We start from the raw sequence: 19,764 nt of genomic DNA, 5'->3' as shown, positions 1-19,764 counted from the left end.
ATCAAAAGAGCTTGAAATATGTGTTTAACCAAAAGGATTTGAATCTTCGCCAAAGAAGGTGGCTTGAGTTATTGAAGTATTATGACATGGGTGTTATCTATCATCCTATAAAGAAAATGTTGTGGCAGATGCTCTTAGTCGGTTATTGATGGGTAGTGTTGCTCATGTTGAGGATCATAAGAAAGAGTTGGTTCAAGACGTTCATAGTGCTCGACTAGGTGTTCAATTACTGGACTCCACCAAAGGTGGATTTATGGTTCATAATGCATCTAAATTGTCTTTTGTGATGGATGTGAAAGCTAAGTAATGTTTGCATCCAATTTTGGCTGAGTTGAAAGAGGTGGTGCTTAAGAAGTCCGTTGAGGCTTTCCCTCAAGGGGGAGATGGTGTTCTTGGATATCAAGAATGTTTGTGTATTCCTAATGTTGATGACTTGAGGGAACAAACATGGTAGAGGCCCATAGTTCTCGGTATTCTATTAACCCGAGAGCAACCAAGATGTACCATGATTTACTGGAGATATATTGGTGGAATGGGATTATGAAGGATATTGTGGGATTTGTGGCTAAGTGTCCAAATTATCAACAACTGAAAGTTGAGCATCAAAAATCGGGAGGTTTATCCTAATACATAGGTATTCTTACTTGGAAGTGGGAAGATGTTAATATGGACTTCATTGTAGGGTTGATGAGTACTCGACGACAACATGACTCGATTTGGGTTATAGTGGATGAGATGAGAAGATCGGCTCATTTTATTCCCATCAAGGTTTCGTATTCGGCGGAAGATTATGCTAAGTTGTATTTGAGAGAGAGGGTAAGGTTGCATGGAGAGCCCTTTTCAATTATTTTCGATCGAGGTACCATATACATTTCTCAATTTTGGAAGTCATTCCAAAAGGGTATTGGTACTAAAGTTAAGCTTAGTACAACTTTTCATCCCCAAATCGATGGGCAAGTAGAGCGTACTATCCAAACTTTGGAAGACATGTTGAGAGCTTGTGTGAATGATTTTAAGGGTAATTGGGATGGCCATTTGCCATTGATTCAGTTTGCCTGTAATAATAGCTATCACTCAAGTATTGATATGGCTCCATTTGAAGCTCTTTATAGTAGGAGGTGTAGGTCTCTTATAGAATGATTTGAGGTGGATGAAGTTTCCCTACTAGGTCCTGCACCTCCGTTAGTAAATACATAGTGTTTGGGCTGACCTACAGACTCCTAGTCAATGGACCGTATTCTAACCTACGGTCCGTCCTGGTCATCAGAGACTACTATTTTGGCCAGTGAATGACACACCCTAACCAGGGACCATGGCCTGACCTACGGCACAAAGGTCGAGCCTTGGTCCTTAGGCTCAATTCACTTGGCATGGTGGCCAAACCACGGACCCACATCTGGTATATGGTTCAACCTACGGGTTGTGGTGGGCCTCCGTTGCTGGCACCTGCAATTTCCCAAAATTGACTCAAATTCCCTTAATTGAATACGAGGTGTTACATTCACCAACTGGAGTAAAGACTGAGAAGGGTTCTGAGAGAGTTTCTGGACTTGCATTAGTAGCAAGAGATTCCTTCCACTGCTGCTACCAAGTGTAGGCCAATCCCTTCAACTGATATGCATCCAAATCTATACTCTCGACTAGAGTGACACCCTTCATGTCTATTACATTCAAAATGTCATCGAGATACTCTTGTAGATCCCCTTCTGACTTAGACCCATGAACTACTTAGGGTTAACCCGAGTGAGGTCCTAATTCTTGTTGCAGTAGTGTTAGTATGCTGCGGAGTTGGGGCCACAACCTGCTGATTGACGAGGGTGATCAAGACCTGAGCAAGCACTTAGAAGGCAACCCTAAACTCGGCATGCATGACGTACTCATTAAAAAGGTCTACATTCCTTGGGTTACCTCTTCTAGGATGTAGTTTTTGAAATGAGAAGACTAGGAGTTAGGAGGAGATTAAATAGAGTTTATACTCTATGGCACGAGCTGGAAAAGAAATAAGGGAAGTTTCTCTTAGTACACCTTGTAACCTCTCAATCTCATAGGCGTGTCGCGCTTCTCAGTACTCATGAACGAGACTCTACTTAGTGTGGCATTCAGATATCCTATGAATCTTGAACGTAATGCTCGAATACCAAGTTTTTCACGCCCCTATGCTACCCTCTAGACATTACACGAGACCTAGGATCACGAGTGACCCTAAGCTTATCCTGAGTATTGCATATCACAAGCATCTGAATAGGTAACAAAGATAAACGGAAGCTCAACTAATAACTGAGTCAAAACCAAGGACTCCAAATAATAGTAAATCTGAACATGTCAATTCGAAGCAACCCCAAACAACTGAATACTAATGCTATGTCTGAAAGTCTCTACTATTGATGAGCTGCTCGGACAAGTCCCCAGCAAACATTATAAAAAGTTATGAAGAGACTGAAAATAACCAACTAAACCAAGCATAAAAAAACGTCCTCGAACTATGATGACTCACCACTGAAGCTACTGAAGATAGGCTGGAAATCGACTAAGTGTGATCTGGATACTGCATTCCTGAACCTACATCATAGAACGATGTAGCACAAAGCATGTATCAGTACTGTGAATGTTCTGGGCATGCAAGATATAGATACTAAGTTGAACAATGTTATAGCTAACCAATATAATGTTGAATATAAAAATAGAGTGTAGTGAAATGTAACTAAATGCTGAGCTAAATGCAATGACCAAGTACTAATCATGCAACCAGTATGTTGAACTGAATACTGAAATGAATGTTGATAACATGGTCAATGTAATGAGAGTATTAATGTGGGAGCAACTATTAACTGACATAAACCACATGAGCTAAATGTGAAGTCCGATGTATACGCCTCATCGAGAGAACCCAATATACCTTGTCAGGGGAATAAATGCATGATTATGGCCTGATCACTAAAAATGATGCCTAACAGAGGGAACTTCTGAACCTACGTAAGCAAGTAATTTTGGAACTTTAAGGGTAAGCTGAACCCCAGTCCAACTCTGTGCTAAGTCTACTCCCAACCGAATGAAAAGCTAAATTGAAATTGAAATACTGAGTAGCTCAAAATATTGACATACTATCTAGGAATGCACATAAATATACTAAAAGATATGGAATTCAAATTCTAAAGAATGATTTTCTGACTGATATTTCTAACAAGTATATTTCATGAAATATTGATGATGAATAAAAACTAGGGTTCTCAGTTCTATACATGGGATTACAATAATTCTTTAAAAAAAAGAGGTAATCAGTGCAGTGGAACTATATCAACTAACTTTCAATGGATTCCCAAGGTTTTGGAAACCCTAGATTTAAACAATTTATGAGAAGTTTGAGGAACTGATTGAATTCTAATGACCATATGGGTGAAAGAAACCCACTTGTAAAATCCCACATACCTGGTGACAAAATCTACGAAGAAATCTTTGGATTTCAGGACTGAACTTCGAAGAACACTCCTGCTTGTTATTGGGAGAAACAATCGACTTTCCCTCTTCTTTTCGCTCTAAGATGGGTGATTTTTGGAGAATGTGGGTTCTGGGTATTATCTGACTAGATTATTAAGCATAGACTGAGTAAAATGGCGTAGTTTAGGCATCAAACGATGTAGTTTAAGTGTGCAAGGCATATTGGAAAAGACCAATGCGACCCTGACTTAAATACTGCTGAAGTGGCTTCAAGACAGGCTTCACGGGCCATCATGATAACCAAAACTTGTTTAGCAGCTCGTGAAGATGCCCTGTTCGACTGGGCATAACATAAATAGGAATAACTTTTTACTCTGAGCTTGGGTTTTAGCAAACTTGGTGGCGTTGGAAAGAGGACTTAGAGATCTTTAATTTGAGTGGTCATGGACCATATATTTTATTTTGTACAAAAAGATATGGTCGCTTACAGTTAAACCTAAACTCTAAGTCTAGCACGTCTCCTTCACGGACGACTTCACGGTCCGTGTGGAGTTTCATGGACCGTTTAGACGTCCGTGGTGCTTGACTAGTAACTTTTGGGGGTGAAACGTCACTTAAATTTTGATGAACAGGCTTCAAAATAGGATTCACGTGCAGTCTAATGCATGACAGTCCGTCAAGTGGGTCATGAAGATGCCCTGCCCGACAGGGTTTCAATAAAATGAGCATAATGTTTTACTCTGGGTTCGTAATTAGGCAAACTTGGTGGCGTTGGAAAGTGCACTCAAAGATATTTAATTTGGCAGGTTGTGGGCTACCTAAGATATGATCGTTTGAAGTTGACCCAAACATTAAATTATGTCAAGCCTCTTTGACGAACTAATTCATGGCTAAAGAAGCTCCATGGACAGTCTAATGGTATGTGGTCCTTCATAGTAGCCATGGTGGTTTTGTGTCCCTCACACGGGCCACTCAACTGCTTGTGTGGATCTCCATGGACCATTTAGTGGTCCGTGGTCTTTCGCATATTGTTGGGTGCACAACCACGAGCAGGGTGACGGGTCGTGGTCCTCTTCACGGCTTATGGACCCCCTATGTGGTATATATATATATATATATATATATATAGTTATTAAATCAAGCTCAGAATAATATTATTATAAAGAAAAGAAGGCAAGAAATGTAGATAGAAGAGAGAACTTTTCTTCTAATTCAAGTGTATTTTTTAATGGTGAATGTTATCTCAATTTAGAGTTGAGATTTCACTCCAAAGGTCACCAAGTTCAATGTCCAATAAGGGATTCATATCACCTAGGAAATTTACATACATGAATTAGAAAGTTTATGAATAAACCAAATGGACAATCCCCTATTCAATGGATTTATAACACTCCCCATTGGATGTCAATAGAAAATGTGCCTCATAAAAACCTTACTAGGAAAAACCCTGTGAAAAAAAAAATCTAGTAAAAAAAAGTGTACACATATCTTTAATACACATAATTTGTTGCCTCATTAAAAACCATGCTAGGAAAACCCAGTGGGACAAAACCTCGGTCAAGGAAAACAGAGTGCAACGCGAATTATACTCCCCTTGATTGAAACATCACTTATTATCTTGTGATGATGTCATCCAATATTATATATCAACTTCACAAACATTGATATTGACAGTTTCTTTCAGATCAAATCATATTCCCAAAGATGTTGCATCATTAAACTGATTATGTTATATCATTTTCCCGTTCCATGGATATGATGAGCCTTTGAGCTTAGCCGAATACATTCTTCAAAATCAATATATTCGTGACCTCGTTGTTTCAAGTGAATTATTTATTCAACTTGTTCCAAACTGTAACATCTCGGCCTTAGAAAGAGCCAAATTTAGAAAGAACTAATTTGGAAAGGGCTAATTAGAGATTTGTTCAAGTTAAGCTTAAGTTGTGAGTTTTGAATCAACCTCAAACGACCATAACTTTTAGTACAGGATGATTTAGGTGGCTCATAAGATATCAAATGAAAGGGCTTTGAATTCTCTTTGCAGTGTCACCAAGTTTGCTAAATTTCAAGTTTGGATGAGCGAGATATTCCTGTTTGAAGTCAGCCTGTCCAGTTAAATTTTTTTATCCAAATTAATGAGGGGTAGTTTGGTATTTTCCTTACCCCATTAGCTTTAAACATTTTTAGTAATATTTTAGGGTTCTAAACTAATTTGGGTCAGTTCTCACAAATCCTAAATACACCTAGGGGTTTAGAAAGAAATTCAAGAAGAGGAAAAAAGGAGAAAAGGAAGAACAATCAAGATTCTTATGAAGCTTTGAGGAAATTTGCCTAGAATTTTATTTTTTCGAGGAATGTAAGTTCTCATAGTGTTGGGTTCGTTCACCCACATGCGAATCATGTGATTTTATCCATAATTTCATGCTTCAGGTTTACTAATTTGAGTTCTTGACAAGTTTCTTGAAGTTTCGTTCTTAAATCATTAATGATGAGTTTGATGAGTTCTTAAGATAAATGTTATAAGTTTGAGGGTAGTTTCTGAATAGATTTTGATGTACTTGTATTGGGTAATTAAATCTAAGGTAAATTTGAGAAAATCATTCGATTTTAGGTGAATTAGGGTAAAAAATCGAAGAAGAAAAATCATCAGAAATTTCTGGGCAGAGGCTGACGTACCGTGTTAGCAGTGCACTAGAAAAGAGGTCTTGAAGTTTAGGAACTAGCGCCTCGTGCTACTTAGTGCACCAGGGTAGCTTGCCCCTGTTCTTTTTTTGTTGTTTGTCCCTTCTAAAATCCTTAAAAGTGTACATTCACTCCTTTCTAATTCTAACTACTCTAAACTACATCTAAACATCGAGAGATCCTTCATATAATGAATCGTAACTCTTGAATTCATAATTCAAATTCAAGAGAAGATTAAGAGCCAAGTTTGAGAGAGACTTTTGAGTTATTTTGAGAAGTCTTTTACAAACTTTTAAAACTTGTTTTAAGACTTGAATACTTGAGTATTAGAATGAGGAGAGTTGAAATTCATTATTCAAAATAAATATATGGTAACTAAGTAATCCCAATAGTAAATGTCTTAACATTTAAAATGAGAGGAAACTTTAATTTCCAAATGAGTTAATGAGGAGATTTTTAGCACCATCTATTTTAAGAGAACCTGTAACACCTCAGAAATCAAAATTAGAACTTTCAGTAGAAAACCAGCAGAACCAGGTGAACTACGATAGGGTTCACGGACCGTGAATCGGACCATGGTCCGTCAACCTGTCTGTGGACTCACAACAACCCTAAAGTGGTGGACCAGGTGACCTTTCACGGGCTGTGGACCACCATACAAACCGTGGTGGCTTCTGTGAAGTCGAGCTAGAAAAGCCCCTAACCCAGGTGAAGCACCATGAGGACCTTCAAGGTATGTGATCCTTCACACGGTCCGTGAAGTGGACCATAGAGGAAAGTTTAGAACCAATAGCTATTGGACCAAGGACACAACCAGCTTGACGGCCAATCCACAGACCCACCTATGACCCGTGGTTCAACCACGGGCCGTGGTGGGCCTCCATGGCTGGCACCTACAAAATCCCCAAATTGACTCAAATTCCCTTTTTCGGATATGGGGTATTCCAGTCACCAACTAGAGTAGAGATTGAGAATGGTTTTAAGAGAGTTTCTGGACTTGCATCAGTAGCAAGAGATTCTTTCCACTGCTGGTACCAAATGTAAGCCACTCCCTTCAATTGATAGGCGGTCAAATATGCACTCTGGACTAGAATAACATCTCTAATTTCTATTGCATTCAAAATGTTGTCTAGAATCTCTTATAGATCCCCTTCTTACTTAGACCCATGAAACTTCGTAGGTTAACCCGAGTGAGGTCTTAGATTCTTACTGCAGTAGTATTAGTCTGCGTCGGAGTTGGGCCCACAACCTATTGATTGACGAGGGCGATCATGGCCTAAGCAACCACTTGGAAAGCAACCCTAAACTCGGCATGCATGACTTACTCATTAAAAGGGTATACTGAAGTTGTTGGCTAATCCCTTGTATTACCTCTTCTAGGAGGCATATTCTGAAATGCAAAATACTAGGAGTTAGAAGGAGATTAAATAGAGTGTATACTCTATGGCACAAGTGGGAAAATAAAGAAGAGAAGTTTCTCTTAGAACACCTTGTGGCCTCTCTATCTCTCATAGGTGTATCACGCTTCACACTCATGAAAGAGACTATACTTAGTGCAGATTTCACATATCCTATGACTCTTGAACCTAATGCTCGAATACAATGTTTGTCATGCCCCGAGGCTACCCCCTAGACATAACACAGGACCTAGGATCACGAGTGACCCTAAGCTTATCCTGAGTCTGGCATATCACAAGCATACTAAATAGATAACAAAGATAAGCGAAAGCATATGTAATAACTGAGTCAAAATGAAAGACTCAAAATGAGAGTAAATCTGAACATGTCAATTGGAAGCAACCCCAAACAACTGAATACTGACTCTTTTTCTGAAAGCCTCTACTACTGATGATCTGCTCGGACAAGTCCCCAGCAAATTCTATAAAGTGAAAAGACTGAAAATAAGTAACTAAACCAATCATAAAGAAACGGCCTCGAACTATGATAACTCACTACTGAAGTTGTTTAAGATAGGCTAGAAATCGGCTAAGAGTGATCTGGATACTGCGTACCTGAACCTACATCATAAAACGATGTAGAGCAATGTAAGCGTAAGTACTGTGAATGTATTGAGCATCGAGGATAGACATATTAAGTTGAACAATCATATAGCTAACCAATATAATACTGAATATAGAAATACAGTATAGTGAATGTAACTGAAAGTTGAGATAAATGCAATGACCAAGTACTAATCATGTTACCATTATACCGAACTGAATATTGAAATGAATGTTGATAACATGGTCAATGCAATGAGAGTATGAATGTGGGAGCTACAATTAACTAACATAAGTCCGATGTATATGCCCTATCGAGAGAACCCAATATACCTTGTCATGGGTATAAATGCATGAGTGTGGTGTGATCAGTAAAATAGATGCCCAATATAGGGAACTTTTGAACCTACATTGGCATGTATTTTTGGGACTTTGAGGGTATGCTGAACCCCAGTGCAACTCTGTGCTAAGTCTACTCCCAACTAAATGAAAAGCTAAAATGAAATTGAAATACTGAGTAGCTCAAAACACTGACATGCTATCTGGGAATGCACATAAATATACTAAAAGATATAGAATTCAAATTCTAAAGCATGATTTTCTAACTGATTTTTCTAGCAAGTATATTTCATGAAATATTGATGATGAATAAAAACTAGGTTTCTCAGTTCTATACATGGGATTGCATTAATTTTTCAAGAAAACATGTAATCAGTGCAATGGAACTATATCAACTAACTTTCAATACATTCCGAAGGTTTTGGAAACCCTAGGTTTATACAATTTTTTCCACTTTGAGGAAATAATTGAATTATAGTGACCTAATGAGTGAAAGGACCCACTTGTGAAATCCCACATACCTGGTGACGAAATATAGGGAGAAATCCTTGGATTTCAGGACTGAACTTCGAAGAACACTCCTGCTTGTTATTGGGAGAAACAGATGACTTTTCCTCTCCTTTTTTCTCTAAGTTGGGTGATTTATAGAGAATGCGGGTTCTGGGTATTATCTGACTAGATTATTAGGCTTAGACAGAGTAAAATGATGTATATTAGGCAACAGAGGATGTAGTTTTAGTGTGCAATGCATAGGGGAAAAGACCAATGCGACCTTGACTTAAATGCTGCCAAAGTGGCTTCAAGACAGGCTTCATGGGCCATCATGATAACCAAGACCCGTCTAGCAGCTTGGGAAAATGCCTTGCTCGATAGGGCTTAACTTTAATGGGCATAAGTTTCTACTCTGAGCTTGGATTTTAGCAAACTTGATGGCGTTAGAAAGAGTACTAAGAGATCTTTAATTTGAGTGGTGATGAGTCTGAGATTTGGACTCATTTAGTGCCTTATTTGCATAGATTTAGCGTCCTGAAATGCTTATTTTGTGCCAATAACTGATGTAAAACCCTTGATCTCCTAATATTTTAATTGAGGAACAAAACAAGGACACTAATTTGCAAAAAGGAATAAAGCGACCTGAAAGAATGAAGAAAACTAAGTCAGGTGATCGCCAAGTCCACTTGGCGAGTCGCCAAATGGCTTCTTGGCTGCCTAAAGTTCCAGAGTGCTAAGCCCTGAAGGAAATAACCAAGTCGGCGAGGGAAAGGAGTAGTCGGTGGATAGCCGAGTGGTTCTGGGATGCAGTGTTGGATCTCCCAAAGTTTCAGAACTCGAGGATGCTGAAGGCCAAGGCAGAAGGATGATGGAATTGACCAAAGGGCGGATCAGCGATCCCGACTTACTTCGCCGAGTGACTCTTCGCAGCATATTTTTGGCGACTATAAATATATTTTTGGACATTTAGTTTAGTATCATATTTTCATTACATCTAATTTTCATTTTGAATTGTAATTACTCTGAGTAATTAGACAAGTTTTCTCTAGTTTTTCCTTAGCTTTGAAGATTTGAAGCTTTCCACTTTTGAGAAATTGGAAGTGGGTCTTTGAGATTCTTCGACTTGGAACATTATAAGAACAAAATAAATCTTACCCAATTGATGGAAACTCAATTTGGTAACAATTTTTATCTTTTTATGATGTCTAGCTAAAACCCCAATTCTCGGGGTTTGATTATGAGATTATGGGCTAATTTAGCTTATGGGTATTGCTAATTGTTAGTTTAAATGTTGTTTAGAAGTGAGTTCAATCTTTATTTGTAGTTTAATTTATGAATTGTAGTTGCAAATGCAGTTCTACCTTTGTGTTTTAGGCTTGCTCGAGAGAGAGGTTTTAAAACTAAGATTATTGATTGATGGTCAGTAGGTATTGGGTTGATATGGGTTCAGCTCGAGAGAGTGAATCCTAAATGCAGTTCCACACTTTCAGCTCGAGAGAGTGAATGGACTAAGGTGTGGGCTGGTCTATTTTTACTTGCTTGTTGATGTTCGAGAGAAATCAACTCGATTCGGGGTAAATTGTTCGAGAGAAAATTTATTCCCTATACGGATTAGCTTACTTACTAATATTCAACTATTTCCTAACAGTTGCAATTACCCATTTGTCTATATTAGTCTATAATCGAATCACATCCCAAGAACCCGTCTCATTATTGTTATTTTTTGTTGCAGTTGTAGTTGATAATTTCAAACCAAAACCCCCTGATTTGACATTCGTGTCACCCCCTAATTTGAATTATGTTTTTACTCAATAATGTCTATCCATATGACTGATTTTACCATGTTCATACTTTCCTATTGAATCTTGAACACGTACCGCTCCCTGTGGGATTCGACCCCAACTCATTTAGTTGGTTTATATACTGACTAGCAATCGTTGAAACATATAATTAGATGAAGTGTCCTTAAAACGTTAATCAAAATGGCACCGCTGCCGGGGACTGGTGTTGGTTAATATTCTTTTGGTAAAGTTTAATTTTGTTCTCGTTAGTTATAGTAGAATCTACTTATTTTTAGTTTTGGTTTTTTTTTGCTTGTGAACAGAAGGAATGAGCATGTCTTGTAGCAATGGTATCCAAGTGGACTACCCTTCTTCAGAAATGATGATTCTTATGGATAGTATCCTAAATTCCAGGCAACTGGAGAGTAAATTAGTCCGTGAGTTATGGCTGAGATTTAATACAATATTGTTGCAATACCCAACTCATGGAATCCTGGATAAGATGCTACTGGAATGTTTCTCCAGAGGTCTTGGTCCTGAAAATAAAAGAGTGGCTAACCAACTATCACCAGGTGGTCTAATACGGCAACCATATGATACAGCAGCCTAACTGCTTGATCCTATGATTAAGACTAACGAGAAGACAGGGAAGGATCAAGAATTGGCCATATTATTGGATCAACTGGATCTCTTGGCCAAAAGATTATGAAATTAGAGGTACCATACAAAAAGAAAGATCGGTACATTCCCCCTCATGAGCGTAATAAGTCCAAGAAAAATGAGGGTGGACAAGTAAAATAGATACTCTCACTCATTCTCCACAAATTCGAAGAACACGACAGATTGTTGAAAGAGATAAAAGAGAATGTCTCACTGTTGAATCAGATGACTGCCTCTCACTCCATGTCGATTCAGCTACTAGAGGCACAAATGAGTCATGTCTTATCTCATCTCTACTCCAGGAGTGAAGGTTGAGTAGGGACTTGCATCGTGCCACGACGTTAACTAAGGCGCTTCTTGGAAGGCAACCCAAGTTTTATTTCTTTCTTTTTGTCTTCAAAATAATTGTGTGTTGATTTTGCAGGTTGAAGTGTTGAATGTGTTCGAAAAGTGCCGGTTGGCGAGTAAAATGTCCAGTTGGTGAGTCGCCGAAGAGGTCGGCGAGCCTGACTTGGACCAACATTGGGCTCTAGAAATTATCAAATTGGAGTCTGTAAAACTCGGTGAGCCCATAGATAAGTTGGTGAATTGCCGAATAGGTCAGCGACCCCGACTTTGTCCGCTATTTTGACCTCCACATTAACTAGAGGTCCTAGAAAACTTGGCGAGGTAAGTGACCACTCGGCATGTCGCCGAGTAGTTCGACGAGAAAAACTAATGTCATCGAATGGGCGAGAACTTGACGGTTTTTAAAGGCCAAAAGTTTATAATTTCAAACTCTCTAACATTCCCTCACTTTTTACATCCCAAATTCACACCCGCACTATATTTTTCTATATTTTCATGTTTTTACCGCTAACTAGTCGTCAATCTTATGTTTGGAGTTAGATTTCTTTGCGACCTAGCTTTTCAAATCATATATTCGGTAGTAAAGGTTGGTTTTCTGAACCCCGAACTTGTATTTTGCTATTTTTACTCAATTGCAATTGTTTGATCTTAGTGATGTGTGTTGGGCCTTTCTAAATCTTTGTTTGTGTGCTTGTTTGCCGAATTTAATTTGAATATCATGCCTAAAATGCCTATTTGTTTAATTCCCGAAATTTCGTGCTTTAAAAATTGATCTCAATTATTGGGTTGTACTAAAATGTTGTTGGGTCTAGTTGGGTAAAGTCTGAATAGCCCATAATTGTGCTAAATGACGTATTTTGCCTGATGATTGAGCGTTTGAAGTCATTCCTAAGGGCGTAAGTCGTCAAATGACCAAATTTGGCTAAACCGGGAAAAGTCTGAGTACCCCAATGGCATGGGTCATAGTCTAATTGAATAAGTGTTTGTTTTGATTTGTTTTCGAGGGCTGTGGGGTTGATTTTGGAAGTAGGGGTAGAAAGTAGGCACGTTAGGTAGTTTGGTGAGCTGGGTCGAGCTCGCTGAACCACTCCACAGTTCGCCGAATCCCCCTTTCATCGCCTTTAATTTTGTGAAATGTTTAGTTTGGGTTCTGTAACTTTTGGCGAGAAGCCTAAGCACTCGGCGACTCGCCGAAAGTCTTCTTTGATAGCCTTTTTTGCGCCTCTAACCTTTAAAATGCACTATAACTTTATGTGGGCTTGTCTTTGCTAACCAAATGTTGTCGGTGATTCACCGAAAGGTCCCTCCCATCGCCGACATGCAAATTTTTTTGGATATTTTTTAGCCAATCCTTTCGCCGAGCTAGATCTGGCTCGCCAAATTGATTCGGCGAGTCTGTCTGTAACAGTTTTTCTACAATTCTTCTTAAAATGTTCCTAACTTTCTACGATGTTTATACAGACATGGCTAGAACCAACCTCGACATTCCACCCCGTAAAATAGCACGGGGTTTAGTGATCAACGAATGAGCAGAAAATCCCCCCAAAAAGGGAAAGACAACACCTCCTAAGGGAGGCTAGGGGAAGGGCAAGAAGCCCATGTTTGATGTTCCGGAGCACAACTTTGGCAGCGAGGGAGAGTCCTTTGACTACCAAGCTATATTCTCCGAGCCAGATGATGATCAACCTCTACAGTCCCGGCGGGCGGAGATTCGTGCTACATCTCACCCAGATTTATCGAGGGTCCCATAGGCCACTGCTCCTACAGCTGATACAGTGATAGCTTCGGCACCAATTGTGGCTCCAATGCCACCAGTACAGGGTCCCTCTCCCAGGCTACTACATAGATTAAAAGCCGAGGGACTAAGGACAATTCTAGAAGGGAAGTTATTGTCCACAGATGGCCTTGAGGGCAGATATTCTAAGGTACGGGAAACACTTCAGTACCATCGGCTTGAGTATTTCACCAGGCCCCAATGCCCCTATATTCATATATAGGTCCGAGAATTCTACGCGGCAAACGGTAAATTTGTACCAAAGGGCAAGAAAAAGGCTAGCACGTTCAGACCAGTAGGGTCCATCATAGTAAGGGGGACAGTAGTGCACTGCAGCCGTGATCACATCAACGCGGTATTTGATAGAGGGTCGGTCTTTGACTACACAAAATTGGATAGCTCTATGACCCCCTTGGATGATCTTATGGGCTAGCTTGCACCTCTCATCTCTGATACCACTCTGAGGTGGATTGAGGTTGAAGCTCCGATCAAGAAGAAGGACTTGAATGTAGTTGTGTGATACTAGTTTGGATTCATAAGTATCTCAATTATGCCTTCCCAAAATGAGTCCATCCTCTGCCATCCTAAGGCGGCATGCCTTGGGTCGATCATCTCTCGGATGAGCATCGATTTGGGACTCATCATTAACAAGAGATTGCCATGAGGGCCAATCAGAGGCAGACATCCCTTCCCTTCCTTGTCTTGATTACAGAGTTATGTCGGCGGGCTGGAGTTCCTTGGGATCAGACGAGAGATATTAAGGTCACTCTTACATCCTCCACTAATATCTATCGTATAGAGGCTGAGTACACTCGAGAGGAGGTAGACACGAGGAGAGCAACTCTGGTGGACACATCCCCGGAGGTTGATGTTGAGACTATTTCTGCGAAGGAACCTTTGCCTACTCTGGCCTCCGGGCCTTCAGGTACACCTGCTTCCACTTCTTCCTCCCAGGCTGTTAGTTCTTTTACTGCTCCACAGCCCGCCAAGATTAGTTAGGCCATGATCCTGAAAATGGGACAGTTAGCCTATTCTGCGGATGTGAGGGCTACTCGATTGGAGGTTGTGGTACCATGGATGATAGAAAGTGCTATCCTAGTCACACTGACATCCCTACGAGCATCTATTCACACTTTCACTGCGAGAGCTGAGACTTGTTACAGTACAAAGGGGGAGACTTCAGAGGTGATGGCTTTGAAATCCGAGGTTGCTAGATTAAGGAAGGATGTGGACTACTTGAAGTCCACAGACTTCACTTCACCTTTGGAGGAAGCTGATGATGTGGATTCCCCGGTCACCACCGGAGATGTGCTAAAAAAGGATGTGTACCAGCTAAAGTCCATCGACATGTCGATGATTTTCGGGACTATGGAGATTCCCGATATGCCAGTTGATACAGATGTGCCTCTAACTACCACCGAAGATAAGATTCGAGTTGAGGAGGTAGCTGTTGCCGAGTCTGAGGCAAAGATTGATGAGGATCAACTTGGTGTTGATGAGGAGGCTTCCTATGAGAGCCTGATAGAGGTTGAAGAGGCGATGATACAATCCGCCGTGCAAATTTCTTTGACAGACACCACCATGGCCGGATCTAGTGGTACTGATACCCCGGGAACTAATGCCTAAGATCAGAGTGTTGCACCGGGGACTAATGCCCCAACAGATGGAGCGACTGAGTAGACAGGACCTTTTTTTACCTCACTCTCTATCACTTTTATTGATTTTTGATACTTTATTGCATTTGAGGACAATTTTTTATTATTTGTGGTGAGGTGAGGCATTTCCATACCTACCTCTTGTGATTATATTTTTGTATATGTTTTGGGTTTTTGTGCTATAAATTTTGTTTTGACACTTTTTTGTGGAGGTTTGAGCTTGTGGCTCCTTGTTTTTAATTGTAAATGGTTTTTGGACCCATCTGGGAAAAATAAATGCCACCTCTTGTGTGTTTAATTGTGGTTGTTCTTGTGCAAATTTGATTATTAATTTTGATCAATACCGATGACTTGAATAGTGATCTCAATCAAACAAAAATGAATGTGCGGCTACGATGAGGCCAAATGAAGTTGCATAGATAATATGTGAACTTTTTGCATGTCATTATCACTAACCGATTATCGAATTGAATCTCTTGTGATGAACATTGCACACAAGCGAAAGTGTGGAGTCTTGTTTGATATTGGTGCCAATGCCTTGGGTGATGAGATTATCGTGAACCATGTGAGATGAAACCTAGAATTTTCCCAGTTGGTCAAGTTGACTAAGCGATGCAAGCTCTTGAAATGATCTTAGGCAACAATTTGAAAGAGTGAAACAATTTAACATTATACCTCTTTTGTGGCCTACCTTGTAAGTATGTGAACATTGCTTGAACATCCTTTGAGACTTATCATTTTCTTGTAAGAAACTTGAGCAAATGAGACCTCTCTTTATCCATTCACCCATAATCCTCAAGAAGTGTGGTTTGTTTGAATAGCCAACTTAGGCCAAAAGCCTAAGTTGGGGGTGTGGTGAAAGGAAAGGGTAAATCAAGAAGTGCAAATGGAACCCCTCCATACAAAAAATAAAAAGAGAAAGAAAAAGAAGAATGAAAAATAAAAAGAACGAAAAAATTTTGAAATAAAGTTGTGAAGTGCAAGAAAAATGGGGTGTTCGGTATTCCATGAGAAATGAATAATGGGGTGAATGTTGAGCATGAATGAGAATGTTGAAGAAAAGGAAGAAAAGTAATGTTGATACCACATTTCAAGAGGATAGTAGCCATTAAGCCTAAATGACCATACCTTTACACTCAGCCCCGTTACAAGCCTTGAAAAGAACTTTTTGATCTTGAGTGAGCTGAAACAAATATTGTTTGGAAAATAAAGGCAAACTTATGGGTGAAGTCATTGCATGTGTTCATCTTTGTGAGTGTGAGAGTTGCATGTGATTTTGGAACTACAAAGTGTTGAAACATTGTGTGTGAATATGAAATCATTCTTTGTGTGAGGGAATTTGAGTACCTTTGTTGAGCTTGAACTTGCATTTGAAGCAAGTATTGTGAACTTAAGAATCTTTGGTAATAGTGAGTCACAACTTGAATCTTTGAGTGCACAATTGATCCATACATGAGTAAGTTGAGTCTTGTTGTGTGCATTCATGATTGATTCTTCTGTAGCACTATTTGAGACATCCTTTTTTAACTACTGAAATTGAGTTTTACTTGAGGACAACCAAAAGTTTAAGTTGGGAGTGTTGATGAGTCCGAGATTTGGACTCATTTAGGGCATTATTTGTATAGATTTAGTGTCCTCAAATGCTTATTTTGTGCCAATAACTGATGTAAAACCCTTGATTTCCAGGTATTTGGACTAAGTAACAAAGCAAGGACACTAATTTGCAAAAAGGAACAAAGTGAGCTGAAAGAATGAAGAAAAGTAAGCCTAGTGATCGCCAAGTCCACTTGGCGAGTCGCCGAACGACTTTTTTGCCGCCTAAAGTTCCAGTATACCAAGCCCTGTAGGAAAGAACCAAGTCGGCAAGAGAAAGGAGTAGTCGGCGGATCACCGAGTGGTTCCGCGATGCAGTGTTGGATCACCCAAAGTTACAGAACTTGAGGATGATGAAGGCCAAGGCAGAAGGGCGATGGAATTCACCAAAAGGTGGATCGCCGAGTGGATTAGCGAGCGTGACTTACATTGTCGAGTGACTCTTCACAACACATTTTTAGCGACTATAAATACAATTCTGAACATTTAGTTTTGTATCATATTTTCATTACATCTAATATTCATTTTGAATTGTACTTACTCTTAGTATTGAGACAAGTTTTTCCTAAGCTTTGAAGAATTGAAGCTTTTCAATTTTGAGAAATTAGAAGTGGGTCTTTGAGATTCTTCTACTCGAAACATTTTAAGAACGAAATCAATCTTACCCAATTGATGGAAACTCAGTTTGGTAACAATGTTAATATTTTTATGATGTCTAGCTAAAACCCCAATTCTTGGGGTGTGATTATGGGATTATGGGCTGATTTAGCTTATGGGTATTGCTAATTGTTAGTTTAAATGTTGTTTAGAAGTGAGTTCAAATTTTAATTGTGGTTTAATTTAGGAATTGTACTTGCAAATGCAGTTCTACCTTTGTGTTTTTGGGTTGCTCGAGAGAGAGGTTTTAAAACTTAGATTATTCATTGATGGTCAGTGGGTATTGGGTTTACATGTGTTCAACTCGAGAGAGTGAATCCTAAACCCAGTTCCACACTTTCAGCTCGAGAGAGTGAATGGACTAAGATGTGGGTTGGTCTTATTTTTGCTTGCTTGTAGATGTTCGAGAGAAATCAACTTGATTCGGGGTAAATTGTTCGAGAGAAAATTTATTCCCTCTATGGCTTAGCTTACTCACTAATATTCAGCTATTTCCTAACAGTTGCAATACCCATTTGTCTACATTAGTCTATAATCGAATCACATCCCAAGAACCCGTCTCATTATTGTTATTTCTTATTGTTTGTTGCAGTTGTAGTTGATAATTTCAAATCAAAACCTCCATATTTGACATTCGTGTCACCCCCTGTTTTGAATTATATTTTTACTCGATAATGTCTATTCCCTATGACTGATTTGACCATGTTCATACTTTCCCATTGAATCTTAAACATGTACCGCTCCCTGTGGGATTCGACCCCAACTTATTTAGTTAGATTATATACTGACTAGGGATCTTTGACACTTAGAATTAGATAAAGTGTCCTTGAAACATCAATCAAGTGGTCATGGGACACATACTTTATTTTGTACAAAAAGATATGATCATTTAAAGTTAAACCTAAACTCTAAGTCTAGAAAATACCCTTCACGGACGACTTCCCAGTCCGTGTGGAGCTTCATGGACCGTTTAGATGTTCGTGGTACTTGACTAGTGACTTTGGGGGTGAAACCTCACATAAAATTTGATAAAAAGGCTTCAACACAGGAATCACGTGTCGTCTTATGCACCATTGCCCGTCATGTGGGTCGTGAAGATGCCCTGCCCGACAGGGTTTCACTAAAACGAGCATAACTTTTTACTCCAGGTTCGTAATTAGGCAAACTTGGTGGTGTTGGAAAGTGGACTCAAAGATATTTAATTTTGCAAGTCGTGGGCTACCTAAGATATGATTGTTTGAAGTTGACCCAAACCCTAAAGTTTGTCAAGCCTCTTTCACGAGCTACTTCACGGCTCGTGTGAAGCTTCATGGACCGTTTAGTGGTTTGTGGTCCTTCATAGTAGCCATGGTGGTTTTGTGTCCACCTCATGGGCCACTCCACTACTTCGTGTGGATCTCCATAGACCATTTAGTGGTCCGTGGTCTTTCACCTTTTGGTTGGTGCATAACCACTACCAGGGTGACAGGTCGTGGTCCTCTTCACGGCCTATGGATCCCCTCTATGGTTTGCCCTTCTCTATTGTTCAATAGTTCTAATTTTTGAGGTGTTAAATATATATAGTTATTAAATCAACCTCACATTAATATAATTATAAAGAAAAGAAGGCAAGAAATGTAGATAGAAGAGAGAAATTTTCTTCTTATTCAAGTGTGTTTTACAATGTTGAATGATATCTCAATTTATAGGTTGAGATTTCACTCCTAAGGTCACCAAGTTCAATGTCCAAAATAGTAGATACATTGTTATCCATATTGTTATGCAATAAGGGGTTCATATCACCTAGGGAATATACATACATGAATTAGGAAGTTTATGAATAAGCTAAATGGACAATCCACTATTCAATGGATTTATAACACTTCCCATTGTATGTCCATAGAAAATGTGTTTCATTAAAACCTTACTAGGAAAACCCTGTGGAGAAAAAATCTATGAAGGAAAATGAGTAAATATATCTTTTAATACTCATAATTTGTTTCCTCATTAAAAACCTTACCAGGAAAGCCCTGAAGGATAAAACCTCGATCAAGGAAAAAAGAATGCGAACCGTATTATACTCCCCTTGACTAAAACATCACTTAAAATCTTGTGATGATGTCATCCAATAATATATATCAGTTTCTCAAATGTTGATATTGACAATGTCTTTGAGATCAAATCACATTCATGAAGATGTTGCACAATTAACCTCATTCTGTTATATTAATTTCTCGTTTCATGGATATGATGAGCCGTTGAGCTTAGCCGAATACATTCTTGAGAATCACTCTATTCATGACCACGTTTCTGCAAGTAAATTACTCATTCAACTTGTTCCTAACTGTAACACCTCGGTCTTAGAAAGA

This window comes from Solanum stenotomum, chromosome 2 (genome assembly GCF_019186545.1).
Source record: "Solanum stenotomum isolate F172 chromosome 2, ASM1918654v1, whole genome shotgun sequence".
Classification (NCBI taxonomy): Eukaryota; Viridiplantae; Streptophyta; class Magnoliopsida; order Solanales; family Solanaceae; genus Solanum; species Solanum stenotomum.
Note: the sequence above shows the minus strand (reverse complement) of the source record.